Here is a 20,309-nt window from a genome sequence, read left to right as displayed (position 1 = left end):
GCGGCACCCTTAGAGTCTCCAAATTTTTTCAAGGCACCCCTCCAAAATAATTATTGAGCAGTCCTGTTTTAGAAGTAGTTGGGTCAAAAAAATGTAATAAGTATTTAGGTCAGGACAGAAATACTTATTTAGTTGTATGCAAAAATGCCCCCTCTGCATCCAGACACTCTGCCCTCAGGCACTCTGCCCCCTCTGCATCCAGACACACTGCCCCCTCTGCATCCAGACACACTGCCCCCTCAGCCCTCTGTCACGCTGCCCCCCCTCCTCTGCTCTCTGTCACGCTGTCCCCCCTCCTCTGCCCTCTCTCACCATGTCCCCCTCCTCAACCCTCTCTCACGATGTCCCCCCTCCTCTGCCCTCTCTCACTATGTCCCTCCCTCCTCTGCACTGTCATGCTGTCCCCCCCCTCTGCCCTCTGTCACGCTGTCCCCCCTCCTCTGCCCCTCTCACGCTGTGTCCCCCTCCACTGCCCCTGTCACGCTGTCCCCCCCTCTGCCCTCTGTCACGCTGTCCCCCTCCTCTGCCCCTCTCACGCTTTGTCCCCCTCCACTGCCCCTCTCACGCTGTGTCCTCCTCTTCTGCCCTCTCTCATCCTGTCCCCTCCTCTGCCCTCTGTCACGCTGTCCCCCCCTCTGCCCTCTGTCACGCTGTCCCCCTCCTCTGCCCCTCTCACGCTGTGTCCCCCTCCACTGCCCCTCTCACGCTGTGTCTTCCTTCACTGCCACTCTCACACTGTGTCCCCCTCCACTGCCCCTCTCACGATGTGTTCCCCTCCCCTGTCCCTCTCACGCTGTGTCCCCCTCCACTGTCCCTCTCATGCTGTGTCCCCCTCCACTGCCCCTCTCATGCTGTCCTCCTCCTCTACCCCTGTCACGCTGTGTCCCCCTCCACTGCCACTCTCACAATGTCTTGCTCCTCTGCCCCTGTCACGCTGTGTCCCCCTCCACTGCCCCTCTCACGATGTCCCCCCTCCACTGCCCCTCTCACGATGTCCCCCCTCCTCTGACCCGCTGTCACACTCCTCTGCCCCGCTGTAACACTCCTCTGCCCCGCTGTCTGCCCCGCTGTCACACTCCTCTGCCCCTCTGTCTGCCCCACTGTCACACTCCTCTGCCCCTCTGTCTGCTCCGCTGTCACACTCCTCTGCCCCACTGTCTGCCCCTCTGTCTGCCCGCTGTCTGCCCCACTGTCACACTCCTCTGCCCCACTGTCACACTCCTCTGCCCCACTGTCACACTCCTCTGCCCCTTTGTCTGCCCCACTGTCACACTCCTCTGCCCCGCTGTCACACTCCTTTGCCCCGCTGTCTGCCCCGCTGTCACACTCCTCTGCCCCTCTGTCACACTCCTCTGCCCCTCTGTCTGCCTGCTGTCTGCCCCACTGTCACACTCCTCTGCCCCTCTGTCTGCCCCACTGTCACACTCCTCTGCCCCTCTGTCTGCCTCACTGTCACACTCCTCTGCCCCTCTGTCTGCCCCACTGTCACACTCCTCTGCCCCTCTGTCTGCCCCGCTGTCACACTCCTCTGCCCCTCTGTCTGCCCGCTGTCTGCCCCACACTCACACTCCTCTGCCCCTCTGTCTGCCACACTGTCACACTCCTCTGCCCCTCTGTCTGCCCTGCTGTCTGCCCCGCTGTCACACTCCTCTGCCCCTCTGTCTGCCCCGCTGTCACACTCCTCTGCTCCTCTGTCTGCCCCTCTGTCTGCCCCGCTGCCTGTCCCGCTGTCTGCCCCACTGTCTGCCCCACTGTCACACTCCCTCTCACTTCTCTCCTGCGAGCCAGCCATAGGAAAAAACAAAGAGCACATAAACTTACCAATCCGCGCGGCGCCGGGACCCAGCAGACTCCTCTTTCCCGCAGCTGTCACTGACGTCGATATTCAGTGACAGCTGCGGGAGAGAGGAGTCTGCTGGGTCCCTGCGCCGTGCGAATTGGTAAGTTTATGTGCTCTTTGTTTTTTTCTATGGCTGGCTCGCGGCAACCCAGTGACATCGCCTCGGCACCCCTGGGAGCCGCGGCAAACACATGTCTTTTTCATGGGGTACATGTAGGATGGTGATAGCAGGAGAAAATAAATAAAATAAATGCTAAGTACTGCTCATCGATATTTTATTGATTGTAGCGATATGTTTTTTTTTTATCTTTGCAATAAGCGTTAATATAAAATAAGCCTTATAGCCAGATCTGATTTTTGCAGGGATGTGGGATTTCCAGAATAGTATGCACTGATGTTGGATGAGAAGGCCTAGCTCGCAATCTCCATTCCAGTTTATCCCAAAGGTGTTCAATGGGGTTGAGGTCAGGGCTCTGTGTGGGCTAGTGAGGCCCCTCATCAAACCATGTCTTTGTAGTCCTTGCTTTGTGCACTGGAGCACAGTCATGTTGGACTGGAAATGGGCTTTCCCCAAACTGTTGCCACAAAGTTGGAAGCATAGCATTGTCCAAAATGACTTTCTATGTTGAAGCATTAAGATTGCCCTTCACTGAAGATAAGAGGCCTAGCCTAAACCCTGAAAAACAGCCCCATACCATAATCTCTCATAATGCAGTTAGGCAGGTAACGTTCTCCCGGCATCTGCCAAACCCAGACTCGGCCATCTGACTGCCAAACAGAGAACCATAATACCTCACTCCACAGAACACATTTCCACTGTTCCACAGTCCAGTGTCAGTGTATTTTACACCACTTCATCCGATGCTTGGCATTTGTCTTGGTAATGTGAGGCTTGCATGCAGCTGCTCGGCCCTGGTAACCCATTCCATTAAGCTGCCTCTTCACAAATTTTGTGCTTACATTAATGCCAGTGGAAGTTCGGAGCTCTTCAGATGTGGAAACAGCAGAGTGTTGGCGATTTTTACGCACCATTATTTCACCAGCATTAACCCAGTTTCAACAGAGTAGTGATCGCTTCTAGCGCTCGCAAGTTATGAGCAATATGAGATTAATACTCAAAAGTACTTTGTTTATGGGTCAATTTAAACTGGTTATTCAGCGGAAAGACAAGCAGGCAACAGTTGGAGTGAGTTGCCCACCACCCTTGGAAAAGATCAAATGAACTGACCTATGACCAGCAGACAACAGGAACATTGTTAACCCTGGACCAATGAAGACCTCTCTTAGTGTTATCTGTGCATATTTTTGACATCATCACTGTTTATGTTAATTCAAACTGTATATAAGCAAGTGTAAAGCAACCGGCATGGTGTATGGTGTTACAACTCCTTAATCTAATCCATACCTGAACTGCACTTTTTAGCCATGTTATTATCAGGAAGTATCAGTGATGTAACTATAACATCTCCTGGGAAAAGTACTTCAGGTGTTAAATTCCACCTCCACAGGGAACACTCAGGAGTTGAGTGAATTAAGCTACCTTTGTTATTTCTGTTTGCTCCCTATTGTCCACTAGCAAGCTCTACAGTCAGCCAGGATCCGGACCCAGCAGGGGTCACCTGAGTGAGGAAAGACACCTGGGGAGGTAAGGAAGGGGACTGGATAGTGTAAGCAACCCACCAATCGAGACCTTTTGCAACTTCTCTGGGCAGGCAATTCCCAAGGTGGGATTAGGATGTGAGAAAACAGGTTACCCTGGGAGCTGGACAGATGTGTGACTAACCTTTGGCCAAGAGGTGGTGCTCTGCCAGAGATGCGCTGTGGAACATATTTCACTGGATTTATTTGAACTGATTTCCTCACTTGTTGGACCTACTATCGTTAAGGGGGCCGTGCTGTATTTAATCCTGTTCTGTAGAATAAATCATCCATATATTTTATACTGTGTCTGACTGATTTGGGAACCACGTATCTTCACAGCAAGCTCCTGGTTCATTGTTAAATCTCTATCTCCCAGACAACAGACAACATGACTATATCAGAACCTGGGCCCAGGGCGCGCTTGCCAAACTGTATGTAATGTATTCGGGTTTATACTTTGCTGTTTATTGTTATATCTTTTATGCTTTAGCATGGCTTGCTGTAAATCCTGCTATTTTATGCAATTAAATCTTTTTGTGCGTTGGAACCACAATAGTCGCATTGGATAATGTTTATTGGTAGCGATAAAACGAACATAACAATTTGGGGGCTCTGAGCGGAAATCACGCTACCCGGAAGATTAGCAAAACCTATGGATTTCGGTTTCTCAACAAAGGGTGGAAGACGCGTGTCACAGAATTTCAGAGATGGCCGCTAAACGGTATTAGCACAACTGAATAGGGAGGCGCGGAGTCTAACGTACCCCCGATGTTCACCAAGGACCCCCGCAAGGGACTTTTGGCTTAGCTGCAGAGGGTACGCAGGTCGCGGTTCTCTAAGACAGTCACCAGTGTAGTGACAAAAGTAGACAGGCGTAGACAGGCAGTCCAGATCAAAGCCAAACGAGCGGTGCGCTACAAAGGGTGCTTCCAGAGAGAAGTCAGGTCGAGCCAAATAGTCAAACCAGCCGGCCAGCGAGGTACCAGATCAAAACACAGGAGAATAGTAGTAATGGGTAGTTCAAAATTAATTAATCTTCACAGTGAACTAACTCATTTAGTTCACAGCTCTGGCAAAGATTAGTTCACCAGGAGCTAAAACAAGTGGGAGGAGTTAGAGATAAAGCAGAGCATCTCCAGCAGCCTCACTCACTGTCTCATTCACAATGGCTCTTTAGTTTCTAACTATAAAAGTAAAGTAGAAAGCACAACACATGATATACAAATCTAATTAAAAAAAAATCTGAAATTGCACTGACTAGCTAAAGCCTATGTGTGAGTGTGAATGTCTGTATGTTCATGCTACTCACCTTTTTGTGATAAAATCACTGTCCTATTAGTCTGAATTCTGGCTTTGGTACTGGGTCCTGAACTCCCCTCTACCTACACTTCCTATCTTTGCTAAATATGCTACTGGGATTGTAGGTGCTAATACAGCAGCACTGCTATTCAGCTCTCTCATGTAATACTCATGAGTCAGTACCTCTAAACTACCAAAGGTGGCACTGCTGTGCTCAGACATTGTGTGAGACACGGTGGAACTGATCACTGAACTATGAGTCGTTTGTCATTCTTCTGGCTCAGGAGTTTAGTAGTTCATCTAGTTCTTTTCACTCTTCTGACTCATAATACTCATATGACTCTTTTCTTTTGAATCACTTAGATCATTTAGCTCATGAGTCACAGGATACATTCCCTTCCCTGTCAGCTCAAGAACACTACACTGCTGAGTGCTGCATGCTATATACTATAGTTCTGTTTACTCCACAATATATACAGGGGAGATGTATTAAACCTTCAAGAGAGATAAAGTGGAAATGTTGCCCATAGCAACCAATCATTTTCTGCCATTTAATAGACTCTGCTAGATAAATGACAGAAGCTGATTAGTCATAATTGCCAACATTATGTTGGTTAATGTTGGTTACGCCTGGGAGTTCCTGGAGCGGGGTATGGGCGTAGGTGGCAGGGCTTCACGAATTGTGCCATTTTGAATCCGCCCCCAGTGAAGTGATGCCTGTTTTGGGTATTTTTACAGTTGTAAACATTCCCCACTAAGGTTTGATACATCTCCCATATATCCTGATTGCACTGATCTCCATTTTAAAAGCAAAAATATGACACTTTATAATACTCTGAATTTGGGTCATTTTCATTTGCACATTATGGAAATAAAAAATAATAATGCAAATGTAATTAACTTTGCAGAGCTCAACATGTCACTACTAGTTTTTGTATAAGTGATTGTCCTTTTTAAAATGTTAAAAATGATCTGACATATTAAACTTATCTGATCATTTTAACAGGACTATAGCTCATCTAATGAGGAGTAGTAGATATGCCTACAGTATGAGTAATAGACTAGATCTATGTCTCCAATCATTTCACTCAGCAGTGTTCCAGAGTTAGTGAGCTAACTGAGCTAAATGAACTAAATGAGCCAAATGAACTACTGAGTCAAATGAGCCAAATAAACTACTGAGTCAAACGAACCAAATGAACTAAATGAGCCAAATAAACTACTGAGTCAAATGAGCCAAATGAACTACTGAGTTAAATGAGCCAAATGAACTAATCTTTTGTGTGAACTAGATCAAAATGAATCTTCAAAATGAACTAGATTTCCTATCACTAGAGAATAATAACAGGAAGCCGAGTCAGAACCGAAGAACACTGGATCAGAAGTTCAGGAAGCGCTGGAGCGGAAGTGAACCAATACTCTGGCACTAGACATGTGTCAGAGGGTGCTTTATATACCAAAAGGTGCATCCCGATTGGGTTAGGGAGATTTTGGCAGTCAGACATGCTGACTGCCACAGGTGAGCGGAGATAGTGTCCTGCTGCTAGGCAACGGGACACGGCTGTCGAGAGGGTCAGTGTAAGTGCGGAGACGGTGCATGAGACTCTTAAAGATAGGGAGTGAGAGACTTGGATCCTAGGACGACCACCCTGTCATCGCCTAGGATAGGGCATTTCCCGGCCTCTTGGAGCATGAGGAGAGAAGGTGACCCGAGTCCCCTCAATAAGGGCAAAGATGAGTCTTGATGCGTCTGTCACGCTCCTCCTGGGAAAGGCGAGAGCAGCCAATTTGCATGGGTTCCTCTGGAGGAATTGCTGGAGCTTGGAACTGAGGCACCAGGCGAGAGAAGGAGCACAGGGTCCGTTCTCATTCTTGAGTACTTTCCCTATGGCGGATGTCCACCTTAACACACAGAGAGACCAAGTCATCAAGATTAGACGGGAGCTCCCGGGAGGCCAGATTGTTCTTGATGCGGTTGTTTAACTCCTGCCAAAAGGTGGCTACCAGGGCCTCGTTGTTCCAGCCCTGGAGTTCAACTTCTGAACCCAAGGTGTGAAACTGCATGGCATATTGCCCAGCAATGAGTGAACTTTGACGGAGAGCTAATAGGCCAGAAGCCGCGGATGAAACACGGCGGGGCTCATAAAAAACCCTCCAAAAAATTCTTAATGAAGGTAGAAGAATCTTAGAGCGTAGGATTATCCCGTTCCCAGAGGGGAGAAGCCCAGGCCAAGGCTTGACCAGAGAGGAGGGAAATTATATAAGCCGCTTTGGTCCTCTCGGAGGCAGAATTATTTGGGGCAAGCTCAAACTGAATAGCACACTGGTTAAGGAACCCATGGCATTTCTTAGGATCGCCATCATATTTCTCCAGCGGTGGACTACGTAGGCCTCTGGAAATAAAGGTGCTAGCAGTAGATGTTGTGGCTGCGGAGGAAACCGTTATTGCTAAGGCCGCTTGACTTGCTGGAAGAGACCCCTGGAGAGTGTTTTAACGAGAAACAACCCCTTGTAGACATTGCAAGAATTGTCCCTGATTGGAGTCTTGCTGATCCACCCTCTGGGCTAAGTGGAGCAGAAGATTTCAAGCTGAGGGTTCATCCTCTCCACTCATATGGCTGGGGAATACTGTTACAGAATTTCAGAGATGGCCGCTAACTGGTATTAGTGCAACTAAACAGGGAGGCGCGGAGTCTAATGTACCCCCGGCATTCACCAGGGACCCTCGCAAGGGAGTTTGGGCTTAGCTGCAGAGAGTACGCAGGTCACGGTTCTGCAAGACAGTCACTGGTGTAGCGACAGTTGTAAACAGGCGTAGTCAGGCCTTCCAGATCAAAGCCAAACGAGCAGTGTGGTCAGGGGCGGATTGGTCATAGGCCTTACCGGGAAATTTACCGTGTGTGTGTGAGAGAGAGAGAGCGCAGCGGTGGGGGCCTGTTGTCTATGTGTTTGTGTGAGAGAGAGAGAGCGCAGCTGTGGGGGCCTGTTGGCTGTGTCTGTGAGCAGCTGGGGGGGCCTGTTGGCTGTGTCTGTGAGCAGCTGGGGGGGCCTGTTGGCTATGTGTGTGTGTGTGTGTGAGCAGCTGGGGGGGCCTGTTGGCTATGTGTGTGTGTGAGAGCAGCTTGGGGGGCCTGTTGGCTATGTGAGTGTGTGTGTGAGAGCAGCTGGGGGGGCCTGTTGGCTATGTGTGTGTGTGGGTGAGCAGCTGGGGGGCCTGTTGGCTATGTGTGTGTGTGAGAGCAGCTGGGGGGGCCTGTTGGCTATGTGAGTGTGTGTGGGAGAGAAGCTGGGGGGGCCTGTTGGCTATGTGTGTGTGTGGGTGAGCAGCTGGGGGGTCTGTTGGCTGTGTGTGTGTGAGAGCAGCTGGGGAGGCCTGTTGGCTATGTAAGTGTGTGTGTGAGAGAAGCTGGGGGGCCTGTTGGCTATGTGTGTGTGTGTGTGTGTGTGTGTGAGCAGCTGGGGGGGCCTGTTGGCTATGTGTGTGTGGGTGAGCAGCTGGGGGGGCTTGTTGGCTATGTGTGTGTGTGTGTGTGGGTGAGCAGCTGGGGGGCTTGTTGGCTATGTGTGTGTGTGTGTGTGTGTGAGCAGCTGGGGGGGCTTGTTGGCTATGTGTGTGTGTGTGTGTGGGTGAGCAGCTGGGGGGGCCTGTTGGCTGTGTGTGTGTGTGGGGGCGGGGGAAGATGACAAAGTTGTGTGTGTGGGCAGCAGCGTGGGGGAGGGGGGGCTGATGGCAAAGTTGAGTTTGTGAGGACAACAGTGGGGGGGGGAAGGGGGCTGATGGCAATGTGTTGTGTGTGTGTGTGTGTGTGTGTGTGTGTGAAGGGGGGGGGCTGATGGCATTGTTGTGTGTGTGTGTGTGAGAAGGGGGGGCTGATGTCAATGTTGTGTGTGTGTGTGTGAAGGGGGGGCTGATGTCAGTGTTTTGTGTGAGGGTGGGGCTGATGTCAGTGTTTTGTGTATGTGTGAAGGGGGGCTGATGTCAGTGTTGTGTGTGTGGCTGTGTGTGCGTGTGATGACAAGGGGGCATGTGTCAATGTAATGTGGGGTAGGTGGTGGCTAATAGGTGCTATTTTGTTTGTGGGGTGATGGTGGGGTAATGTAATTTAATAGTGGGGCCTATTAATTTAAGATAGGGTGGTTTGGGGGCTATTAATTGAATGTGAGGGTGAGTTTGGGGACAATGAAGTCTATTTATTAAATTTGAATATGAATTATTTAATGCCAGGATAGTTGTGAGAAATGGTTATATTTATTAAATGTGAATGCTAGTATTTTAATGTTGGGGTTGGAGGGAGGCCTTATCATTATATGTGGGTTATTTTGATTTAACACCAGAGCTCCTTAGAGTTTTCTAAATTTCATGTACCCATTTTCTTTTCCAGATAGTGCACCCAGCATTTCAGGATCCAGACAAGCGGCAAACTGAGCAAGAGACACCAGAAACCACAGGTAGGGAAAGCAGCAAGAACAGGTAAGAGAGAGCAGGACAGTCTGCCAACTGTATTTTTCTATATTGGTAGTTCCTTTGCACCCTGTTATTAAATAAACACATATGTACAGTCAGGGCCAAATGTTTTGAAAATAACCCAAGTATTGGTTTTCACAAAGTTTTAGACCTTTTTGTCAGATATTGCTATGGTATACTGAAGTAAAATTACAAGCATTTCATAAGTGTCAAAGGCTTTTATTGACCATTACATTAACTTTATGCAAAGAGTCAATATTTGCAGTGTTGACCCTTCTTTTTGAAGACATCTACAATTTGCCCTGACATGCTGTCAAACAACTTCTGGCCCACATACTGACTGATGGCCGCCCATTCTTGCCTAATCAATGCTTGGAGTTTGTCATAATTTGAGGGTTTTTGTTTGTCCACCTGCCTCTTGAGGATTGACCACAAGCTCTCAATGGGATTAAGGTCTGGGGAGTTTCCTGGCCATGGACCCAACATTTTGATGTTTTGATCCCAGAGCCACTTAGTTATCACTTTTGCCTTATGGTAAGGTGTCCATCATGCTGGAAAAGGCATTGTTCATTATCAAAATGTTCTTGGATGGTTGGGAGAAGTTGCTCTTGGAGGATGTTTTGGTACCATTCTTTATTCATGGCTGTGTTCTTAGGCAAAATTGTGAGTGAGCCCACTCCCTTGGCTGAGAAGCTACCCCACACATGAATGGTCTCAGGATGCTTTACTGTTGGCATGACACAGGACTGATGGTAGTGCTCACCTTTTCTTCTCTGGATAAGCATTTTTCCAGGTGCCCCAAACAATCTGAAAGGGGATTCATCAGAGAAAATTACTTTACCCCAGTCCTCAGCAGTCCATTCCTTGTACCTTTTGCATAATATCAGTCTGTCCCTGATGTTTTTACTGGAGAGAAGTGGCTTCTTTGCTGGCCTTCTTGACTTCAGGACGTCCTCCAAAAGTCTTCGCCTCACTGTGTGTGCAGATGCACTCACACCTGCCTGTTGCAAATACTGAGAAAGCTCTGCACTGGTGGTGCCCCGATCCCACATTCTGGGGTATATGCAAATTGCCATCATAAAAACTGAGACAGCAGACTTTGTGAAAATAATATTTGTGCCATTCTCAAATTTTGGCCATGACTATATATTGTGATGACATTTTCTGTTACTGGTTTACTACTGCTAAATTTAGTTGCTCATATTGTCCTGCTTACTATGTATTAGTCAAAGTGTACCCATCACTCGTACACAAAGAAGGCAGCCATTATGTGGGTGAACCAATAATACCACCCAACTGTCCCGATTTCAGCGGGACAGTCCTGATTTAGGGTTCTGTCCCGCCCAGGGACATGTTTGTCCCATCCGTGGGAATGTTGGGGGAAGGGTTCTATGTAAAAGGCAGTCTAGCACTTTACAGGCCTCTGGTGGCATAGTCGACTTAGTAGTAATCCCGCCTCCTTTTGTGCTTGCCCCGCCTACAGTTAATATGGTCCCGCCCACATGAGGCCACTTTCAGAAATTTTTCCAGGGCCACTTTAAGTTCCCAATCCGCCCCTGGGTGCGGTACACAGGGAGGTTCCAGAGAGAAGTCAGGTCAAGCCAAATAGTCAATCCAGCCAGGCAGCGAGGTACCAAAACGAAACACAGGAGAGTAGTAACAGGAAGCTGAGTCAGAACCGAAGAACACTGGATCAGAAGTTCAAGAAGCGCTCGAGCAGTGGTAAACAAATATCTGGCACCCAACATGTATGATATTGTGCTCTATATACCATAAGGTGCATCCTGATTGGGTGATGGAGATTTGGCAGTCAGACACGCTGACCGCTGACAGGTGAGCGGAGATGGTGTTCCGCTGCTAGGCAATGGGACGTGGCTGATGAGAAGGTGCAGGCATCCGTCTCATGCACCAAGTTTCAGTGCGGAGACGGCGCCTGACAACGCGTCATAATCGGGTAAGAACGCAATTAGTTCTAGGACTGTTTATCTTCCAGTGTTGCAAACCCGAATATCCGCTTTGTGTAATCCAAGGAGTGCTGGTTAAAATCTAGGGACAAGAAAGAGAAAACTTTCCTTTTCATGTCGTTTTGAGATTTAAACGTGGTTTGTTTGCTTAGTGTACGCATATGTGTCCCTCTGTTGCCACATGTTTAAACAATTGTATTGTTAGATAGTCCTGTTGTATTTTATAGTGAAATGAATTGTTAAAACCTCTGATAATTTATTTATGCTGTGAAGTGTTGATATTTCCGTTGTCCATGTAAGTGACTGTGTTAGGAGTCCTTGCTGTATACGCATATCATCGCTTCAATTGTTAAGTTGTACCCAGTTGAGAAGAAGTGAGTGAACACAGAATTCATCCACGGCCAATACAAATCTCTTTTGAGAGTTTTGCACTGTGAAGCATTGAGGATTCCATTCCCACATGAGTGCTAAACAAACGTTTGAGATGGTCGATGTATGGGATAAGCAAGGGCTGATAGGTTTGGCGAGGTATAAGTATAAGTGTAGGAAATTAGGTAAGTATGCTGAATGCTTACAAAGTTTTCCAGGGGCTGTTGGTGATGAAAGGAGTGGCTTTGAACACTCGCCCAGGTCTCGTCACTTTGACATTCCCTGTTTGTGAGACTAGGGACTGCCCCTTTGAGGAAATCATGGCATGGAACGCATAGAGTCTTATTAGCAGCTGTTCAATGCACAAAAATGTTTACTTGTTACTTGATAATGGTGTACACGCATGTTACAGTTACAGTTATTCCTAGTGAATAAATGTTAATCTCTATGCAAAAGTTTTTTCTTCACAGGTCTCCAGCAAAAAAGACCATTTAGGCAATCCAGATTGCATTGATCCAACTTCCAATGAATAGAAGTTTGCAATATGTTTTGGTCTACAGCCACAACAAACATAAGTATAAACTAATGAAGGATTTAAAGAACGTAGACTCTGCTGAGTAATGATTACCTTGTTTTGGAAAGAGATATTAGAGTTTATGGGCTATTCGCATAGCAAATGCATGAACTAGGTGGTTTTTCTGTATGTCGAAGAAGGTGAGAAGATGTTTTTAAAGAGAAAAGGAGAAATGGACTAACAGAGTTGAATATAAAATAGTGTTTAGGTTTATTTTTGTTTTTTTTGTTTTTTTTAACCGAATTTTATATCAGATGGTTTGAAAGAAAGTAATGCAATGTAATGTCAAATTATGGTAGATAACAAATGTTTTTATTCTTTTATCCTCATAATAGTTTTGGGTCAATCAGTGTTGTAAAGACATTCACTGCCCTTATTTACTGTGCTATAATCATCATATACTGTAAATACCTCTTTGTATCATGGGTATGGTAATGCACTGATGGGAATTCAATGTTTGTACATAAATGAAAAAAGCCTTAAGACTTTATGAGCTATTATCTGTGCTCCTGCAATAGCACTTCTGGATGATAGCAAGCCATTTACACTCTCCTCTGAGCAGAGCCAAATGTTTAACTAATTTTAAGCTGAAGTAACTTCAGCGCCAGCACTGACAGATTATGACAAGCTTTTCACATTATTTTGTTATAAAGTAAGTGCACATGCACAAGGAGTACTGACACAGATACATGGTCGCAAGCGAAGGTCACATGCATACTACTCTGCACAATTAGACCCAGTCATATGAGCAATGGCTGCAGCGGCCATAGTGTTTTGAAAAAGTACAGATATTGTGCTAGGGCACCCAGTAACCCTAATGGTGCCACATGCGGTAACAGAAATTTTAAATCAAGCACAAACAAAACACTTCTCAGCAGACAGACTAAGTAGCACTGCTAACCCCCTGTAGCGTTACACTTAAGTGGTGCACAATGTTGAATCCTGCTGCCTTATTGCAGCAAGTTTCAAAAGATGGGAAAAGTACCTGTATATATTGGGGTTCCACTAGGGATTTGGGGGAATCCCATCCCAGTTTGAACAGGAAGAAAAAAATGCAAACACAAAATTTTTCTAAATATGATTGTATAGAACTAATTAAACAAGAATATCTGGTTTTATCTGACATTAAAGATAAACCATTACCAGATGCAGACATTCTTTTTGTAGATGATTCACAATATTACATAGATCCTGTCCCTTATACAGAGTGTGCTGTAACCACACACACAGGAAGAGTAATTCAATTAGAGATGGTCACTGACCCCCGTATTTTGGTTTTGGATTCGGTTTTGGATCTGGATTACCGTCGTGTTTTGGTTTTGGTTTTGGTTTTGCAAAACCGCCATTACGTGTTTTGGTTTTGGTTTTGGTTTTGTTTGGTTTTGTTTTGCTATTTTTTGGGAAAATCCATGTTTTTGGGCCTAAATTAACCCAATTTAGTGCTCCAACTGTTTTAGAGACAAGTAATCTAATTGTTGAGGTAATAAATCATCCAAAAAAACAGTTTAATTCTTCGTTGGTAGGCCTATTCTACACACAAAACAGATTGTCTTCCTCTCCATCTATGCATATTGGCAATGCAGCCATCGTCTTTGAATGTATATTACACCCTACACTTATAGTTAAATATGTAAAGAAATGGAAAAAGCCAGTTTGGTTTCTGTCTCTCAAGGCCCCCCTCCACTTGTATAAAATACCAAAAAATTCAGCCATTATAGACTGTACAATATTAATTGACATGGAGAAAGCCAGTTTGGTTTCTGTCTCTCTAGGCCCCCCTCCACTTGTATAAAATACTAAAAAATTCAGCCATTATAGACTGTACAATATTAATTGACATGGAGAAAGACAGTTTGGTTTCTGTCTCTCTAGGCCCCCCTCCACTTGTATAAAATACCAAAAAATTCAGCCATTATAGACTGTACAATATTAATTGACATGGAAAAAGCCAGTTTGGTTTCTGTCTCTCTAGGCCCCCCTCCACTTGTATAAAATACCCAAAAATTCAGCCATTATAGACTGTACAATTTTATGAAAAATGGACAAAGCCAGTTTAGGGTCACTCTGTCTATGACACCCTACCCTTAAGGATAAATTGCCCTAACAGCAGCCTTTCAAGATGGTATATGATATGGAAATGCCACAAGTCCCTTTCCTCTTTGGGGGTATATTGCACCCTACACTTACATAGAAAGTTTTAAAAAGATGTTATCGGCATCATCTTCAGCTTAATCCTCACCCTCATCAGTGTGTACGTCATCATCACAGACTATCAATTCATCGCCGCTTGAATCCGCCATTAGAGAACAGTCAGTGCTTGGATGTCTTGGATGGTGAAGGTCTTCCTCGTGGAAGATGTAGTTCATTTTTATAAACATCATTTTCTCCACATTTTTGGGAAGTAACCTTCTACGGCGATCACTGACTAAGTTCCCTGCTGTGCTGAACACTCGTTCAGAGTACACACTGGAGGGTGGGCAGCTTAGGTATTGCAAAGCAAGTTTGTACATGGGTTTCCAAATGGCCTGCTTTTCTTCCCAGTAAGGAAAGGGACTGTCTGACATTTCCATATCAACTACCTCTTGAAAGTAATCCTCCACCATCCTTTGCATGTTTATACTCATATTGGATGGAGTTATGGGCAAAGTGACACATTTTTTTGAAAAATCCTTCAAACCAGCCCAGATGTTAAATTGTTCTGGTCTGCCCCCTGTGTCTTCCCTGCTTCTTTTTTGGAAATTTAATTTTTTACGAGCAACAGCTTGAGAAAGTGAAGGAGGACACGTCGTCAAGCCGAGGCCCAGTTCAGCGGCCAACTTGCTGAGCAATAGCTCCTTGCAAAAGTTCACATCTCGCTCATTTACAAGTAAAGACTCAATGTAGGTTTTAAACCTTGGATCAAGCACAGTGGCCAAAACGTACTGATCAGAGTTCAAAATCTTAATAACTTGAGGATCATTATGAAGCGAATTAAGTACTTGATCGACAAGGCCAACATACTTTGCTGAATTGCTTGCTTTCAGCTCCTCCTTCATTTTCTCAAGCTGCTTTTCCAATAGTCTAATTAAAGGAATGACTTGGCTCAAACTAGCAGAGTCTGCACTGACCTCACATGTCACAACTTCAAATGGTTTCAGCACCTTGCACAGCACTGAAAGGATTCCCCACTGTGCAAGAGTGAAATACATCCCCCCTCCTTTCCCAATGTCATGACTTGTGCAATATGCTTGGATGGCTTTGCGCTGTTCCTCCATCCTCTGAAGCATGTACAGGGTGGAATTCCACCGAGTTACCACCTCTTGCTTAAGTTGGTGGCAGGGCAAGTTAAACTGCTCTTGGAGCTGCTGTAATCTCCTACATGCTGTGGCTGAATGCCTGAAATGGCCTGAAATTTTACGGGCCACCGAAAGCATCTCCTGCACCTCACGGTTATTTCGTAGGAAGCTCTGTACCACCAAGTTGATGGTGTGAGCAAAAAAAAAGGGAATATGTTGGAAATCACCCAGCTGTAATGCTCGCACTATATTGTTGGCGTTATCTGAAATGACATACCCTGGGGAGTCTGAGTGGTATAAGCCATGCATCAATCACATCTCTCAGTTTGCGTAACAAATTGTCAGCCGTATGCCTGTTAGTGAAGCCGGTGATACAAAGAGTGGCCTGCCTGTGACAAATGTTACGTAGTGGTGTACATGCTGCTGCTGTTCCTGCTGGTGAAGGTGAATGACAAACCCAGTGGGCTGTCACAGTCATATAGTCTTTGGTTTGGCCACTTCCACTTGTCCACATATCTGTGGTTAAGTGAACAGTGGGCAGAATGGCATTTTTCAGCGCAATGTCTACATTTTTACACACTTTTTGGTATAGTTGTGGAATAGCTTTACGGGAGAAATGGTGTCGCGATGGAATTCTGTAACGTGGACACAAAACCTCAATTAACTGTGAAAAACCAGCTGCGTTTATTGTGGAGATTGGCTGCAGATCTAACACTAACATTGCAGCCATGGCGTCTGTGATTCGCTTGGCGACTGGGTGACTGCTGTCATATTTGCTTCCCCTCGCAAATGATTGTTTCACAGTTAATTGCTGAAATGTAGGACTGCTCATTTTATTAACCTGCCTCTGGGATGACGATTCACCCCCAGCAGCAGCAACAGCAGCAGCAGGACTAATGCTTTCTTCAGAGGAATCAATAATAGTGCCGGAGTCATCCAGCCTTAAGTGGGATGCCGGGCTAACTCCGAGCGCTACTGAGGATATTGATGAGGATGGTGTGGTGGGTGTATTTTGTAGCCGTCGGTATGTCGGTGAGCGGAGGGTCTTAGCTGATGAGGGAGTGCTTGTATTCTTTTGGGAAGAACTTTCAGCTTTTCCCAACACTTTGCCATGAACTCTCGTTAAATGGCGTAACATAGACGAGGTTCCAAGATGGTTAAGGTCCCTCCCTCGACTGACTGTGGCTTGACATACACTACAAATGGCTATACAATTGTTGTCTGGATTTGGGTAGAAATAATTACACACATAAGAAGTGGATTTTTTTGTTTTATGCCCAGGCATGACAATGGCCTTTTTCTTGTTACGTGCCAGAACTGCTGCCACTGGTGCAGGACTTACACAAACAACCTCATCCTCATCAACATCTTTCATTAGCGCCCTCGTCGCCTACACAAATCTCCCCCTCATCCTCTTCTAATTCCAAAGTGGCATCCTCAATTTGGGTATCACCGGCTACACTCGGGCTATTAAGGCACACATCAGCAGAATGCTCACGATTAGACATCCCACTGTTGGATGGACTCTCCACAGGGATTGTTGACATTTGTGAATCAGAGCAAATATTCTCCTGTAATGCCTCACTGTTATCTTGCAGCTCGGCTTTGACGCGTAACAGTAGTTGTGCACCAATTGTAGGCTGGGTAACTTTTTGGGATCTGCCACTAATAGCCAAAGGTGAAGGCCTCATTCTCTCTTTGCCACTGCGTGTGTAGAATGGCATGCTTGCAATTTTTTTTTTATCGTCACTTAACTTTTGCTCAGTTACACTTCTTTTTCGCTTCAATACAGTAAATTTTTTTTTGGTTTTTGTTTTTTGCATTAATTTGAAAACACTCTGTTGTTTGACATCGCCTTGGCCAGATGACGTACTGGGAACACTAACATCAGGACTGGTGACAGAACCTGGTTGCTCATTCAGATCATATGTGGACTGCTTTGAATCCATTCTGAGCGCAAACCACTGGGGAGTGCTAAAAATTATTTAGTAGATACTGCTGACAGTTATGACTTTTGACAGCAAGAAATATTAATGCACAATTAGGGAGGACATCCCAAAAGCACTGAGTAGTGCTAAAAATTATTTAGTAGATACTGCTGACAGATATGACTTTTGACAGCCAGAAATATTAATGCACAATTAGGGAGGACACCCCAAAAGCACTGAGGAGTGCTAAAAATTATTTAGTAGATACTGCTGACAGATATGACTTTGACAGCCAGAAATATTAATGCACAATTAGGGAGGACACCCCAAAAGCACTGAGGAGTGCTAAAAATTATTTAGTAGATACTGCTGACAGATATGACTTTTGACAGCCAGAAATATTAATGCACAAATAGGGAGGACACCCCAAAAGCACTGAGGAGTGCTAAAAATTATTTAGTAGATACTGCTGACAGATATGACTTTTGACAGCCAGAAATATTAATGCACAATTAGGGAGGACACCCCAAAAGCACTGAGGAGTGCTAAAAATTATTTAGTAGATACTGCTGACAGATATGACTTTTGACAGCCAGAAATATTAATGCACAATTAGGGAGGACACCCCAAAAGCACTGAGGAGTGCTAAAAATTATTTAGTAGATACTGCTGATAGATATGACTTTTGACAGCCAGAAATATTAATGCACAATTAGGGAGGACACCCCAAAAGCACTGAGGAGTGCTAAAAATTATTTAGTAGATACTGCTGACAGATATGACTTTTGACAGCCAGAAATATTAATGCACAATTAGGGAGGACACCCCAAAAGCACTGAGGAGTGCTAAAAATTATTTAGTAGATACTGCTGACAGATATGACTTTTGACAGCCAGAAATATTAATGCACAATTAGGGAGGACACCCCAAAAGCACTGAGGTGTGCTAAAAATTATTTAGTAGATACTGCTGACAGAAATGACTTTTGACAGCCAGAAATATTAATGCACAATTAGGGAGGACACCCCAAAAGCACTGAGGAGTGCTAAAAATTATTTGGTAGATACTGCTGACAGATATGACTTTTGACAGCCAGAAATATTAATGCACAATTAGGGAGGACACCCCAAAAGCACTGAGGAGTGCTAAAAATTATTTAGTAGATACTGCTGACAGATATGACTTTTGACAGCCAGAAATATTAATGCACAATTAGGGAGGACACCCCAAAAGCACTGAGGAGTGCTAAAAATTATTTAGTAGATACTGCTGACAGATATGACTTTTGACAGCCAGAAATATTAATGCACAATTAGGGAGGACACCCCAAAAGCACTGAGGAGTGCTAAAAATTATTTAGTAGATACTGCTGACAGATATGACTTTTGACAGCCAGAAATATTAATGCACAATTAGGGAGGACACCCCAAAAGCACCGAGGAGTGCTAAAAATTATTTAGTAGATACTGCTGACAGATATGACTTTTGACAGCCAGAAATATTTATGCACAATTATGGGGGACACCCCAAAAGCGCTGGGGAGTGCCAAATATGAAGAAAAAATAATAAACCTCTATCCTCCTCTCTGCACTAGCGATTTTGGTTAGAGCAATTGCAAGAACAATATTGTATTCTCTGTCCCTGCTCTAATTAGCCTATGACTACACCCTGCTCTCTCCCTCTGTCAAATGGCGATGGATTGCTGTGGAGGCGTGTATTTATAAAGTTGAAGTATCGCGAGAACCGAGCCCCGAGATCCGACGACGTCACAATGACGTTCGGCCTCGATTTGGATTCGGAACGGGCGGGAGAGTACCGAGCTGCTCAGCTCGGTACTCGGATACCCAAAGTTCGGGTGGGTTCGGTTCTCGGAGAACCGGACCCGCCCATCTCTAGATTCAATAGACTATTTCTAGTCACATGTCAGCACAAGAAGCTGAACTAAAGGCCCTGACACTTGCATGCATATGTGCAAAAGGAAAAAGAGTAAATATTTACACTGATTCAAGTGATGCGTTTGTTATTGCGCATGATTATGGCCCTATATGAAAAAGTAGGAACCTTATGGGTTCAGCAAGCAAACCAGTCAATATGCTGAACATACCAGGGTACTGTTCACTGCATTCTAGCTGTCCTCCAAACAGTGATGAAGGTGAAGACACACACAGAGATACTACCCCCGAAGCTAAGTGAAATAGACTGGTAGACCAGGCCGCAGGAGAAGCCGCCATAGCCCCAGTACCCCAAGGGGAGTCTATTTACATGGTGACCCCCTGACCCCAAGGTTGACAGTACCACACTTCAACTTATGCAGAGACAAGCAACAGAGAATGAGAAAAAGACTTGGGCAAAACATGGAGCACTAGAATTGCAAGGAGAGTGGTGTAAAGGTCAGCGTTTGTGTCTGCTAAAAGCCCTTTACCCCATTAGGGCCAATATAGCGCATGGGAAAGTGCATCTGGGGAAAGATGCTATGGTTGTACTCACTAACAGGTTATGGATAGCACCAGGGTTCGCCCAAGCAGCACAGTCATTAGTGGCAGGATCCCTAAATCTGTGCACAGAATAGCCCGGGTAAGTCTGTCCTATGGAAAACCACACCCCAGACACAGTATCCCTATAAGAGGATACAGATAGACTTTATACAACTTCCCAAATGCTCGGGCTTTGAGAGTGTGCTAGTCTGTGTCGAATTCTTTAGTCCCTGGCTGGAGACATGGCTGTATAGAAAAGCAAATACTAAAGCAGTAGCCATGAAACTTATGAGTGAGGTAATCTGCTGATATGGGGTTCCAGAGGTCATTGAAAGTGACAGAAGGATACACTTTACGGGGCAAGGATTCAAGGAACTGTTAAAAGACATGGGAATCATATCTGCCCTTCACACCCCTCACAGACCCCAAAGTTCGGGATGTGTGGAGAGCCTTAATGGTACTATGCAATTGAAAATGCAG

Source organism: Mixophyes fleayi, chromosome 1, assembly GCF_038048845.1.
Source record: "Mixophyes fleayi isolate aMixFle1 chromosome 1, aMixFle1.hap1, whole genome shotgun sequence".
Classification (NCBI taxonomy): Eukaryota; Metazoa; Chordata; class Amphibia; order Anura; family Limnodynastidae; genus Mixophyes; species Mixophyes fleayi.
Note: the sequence above shows the minus strand (reverse complement) of the source record.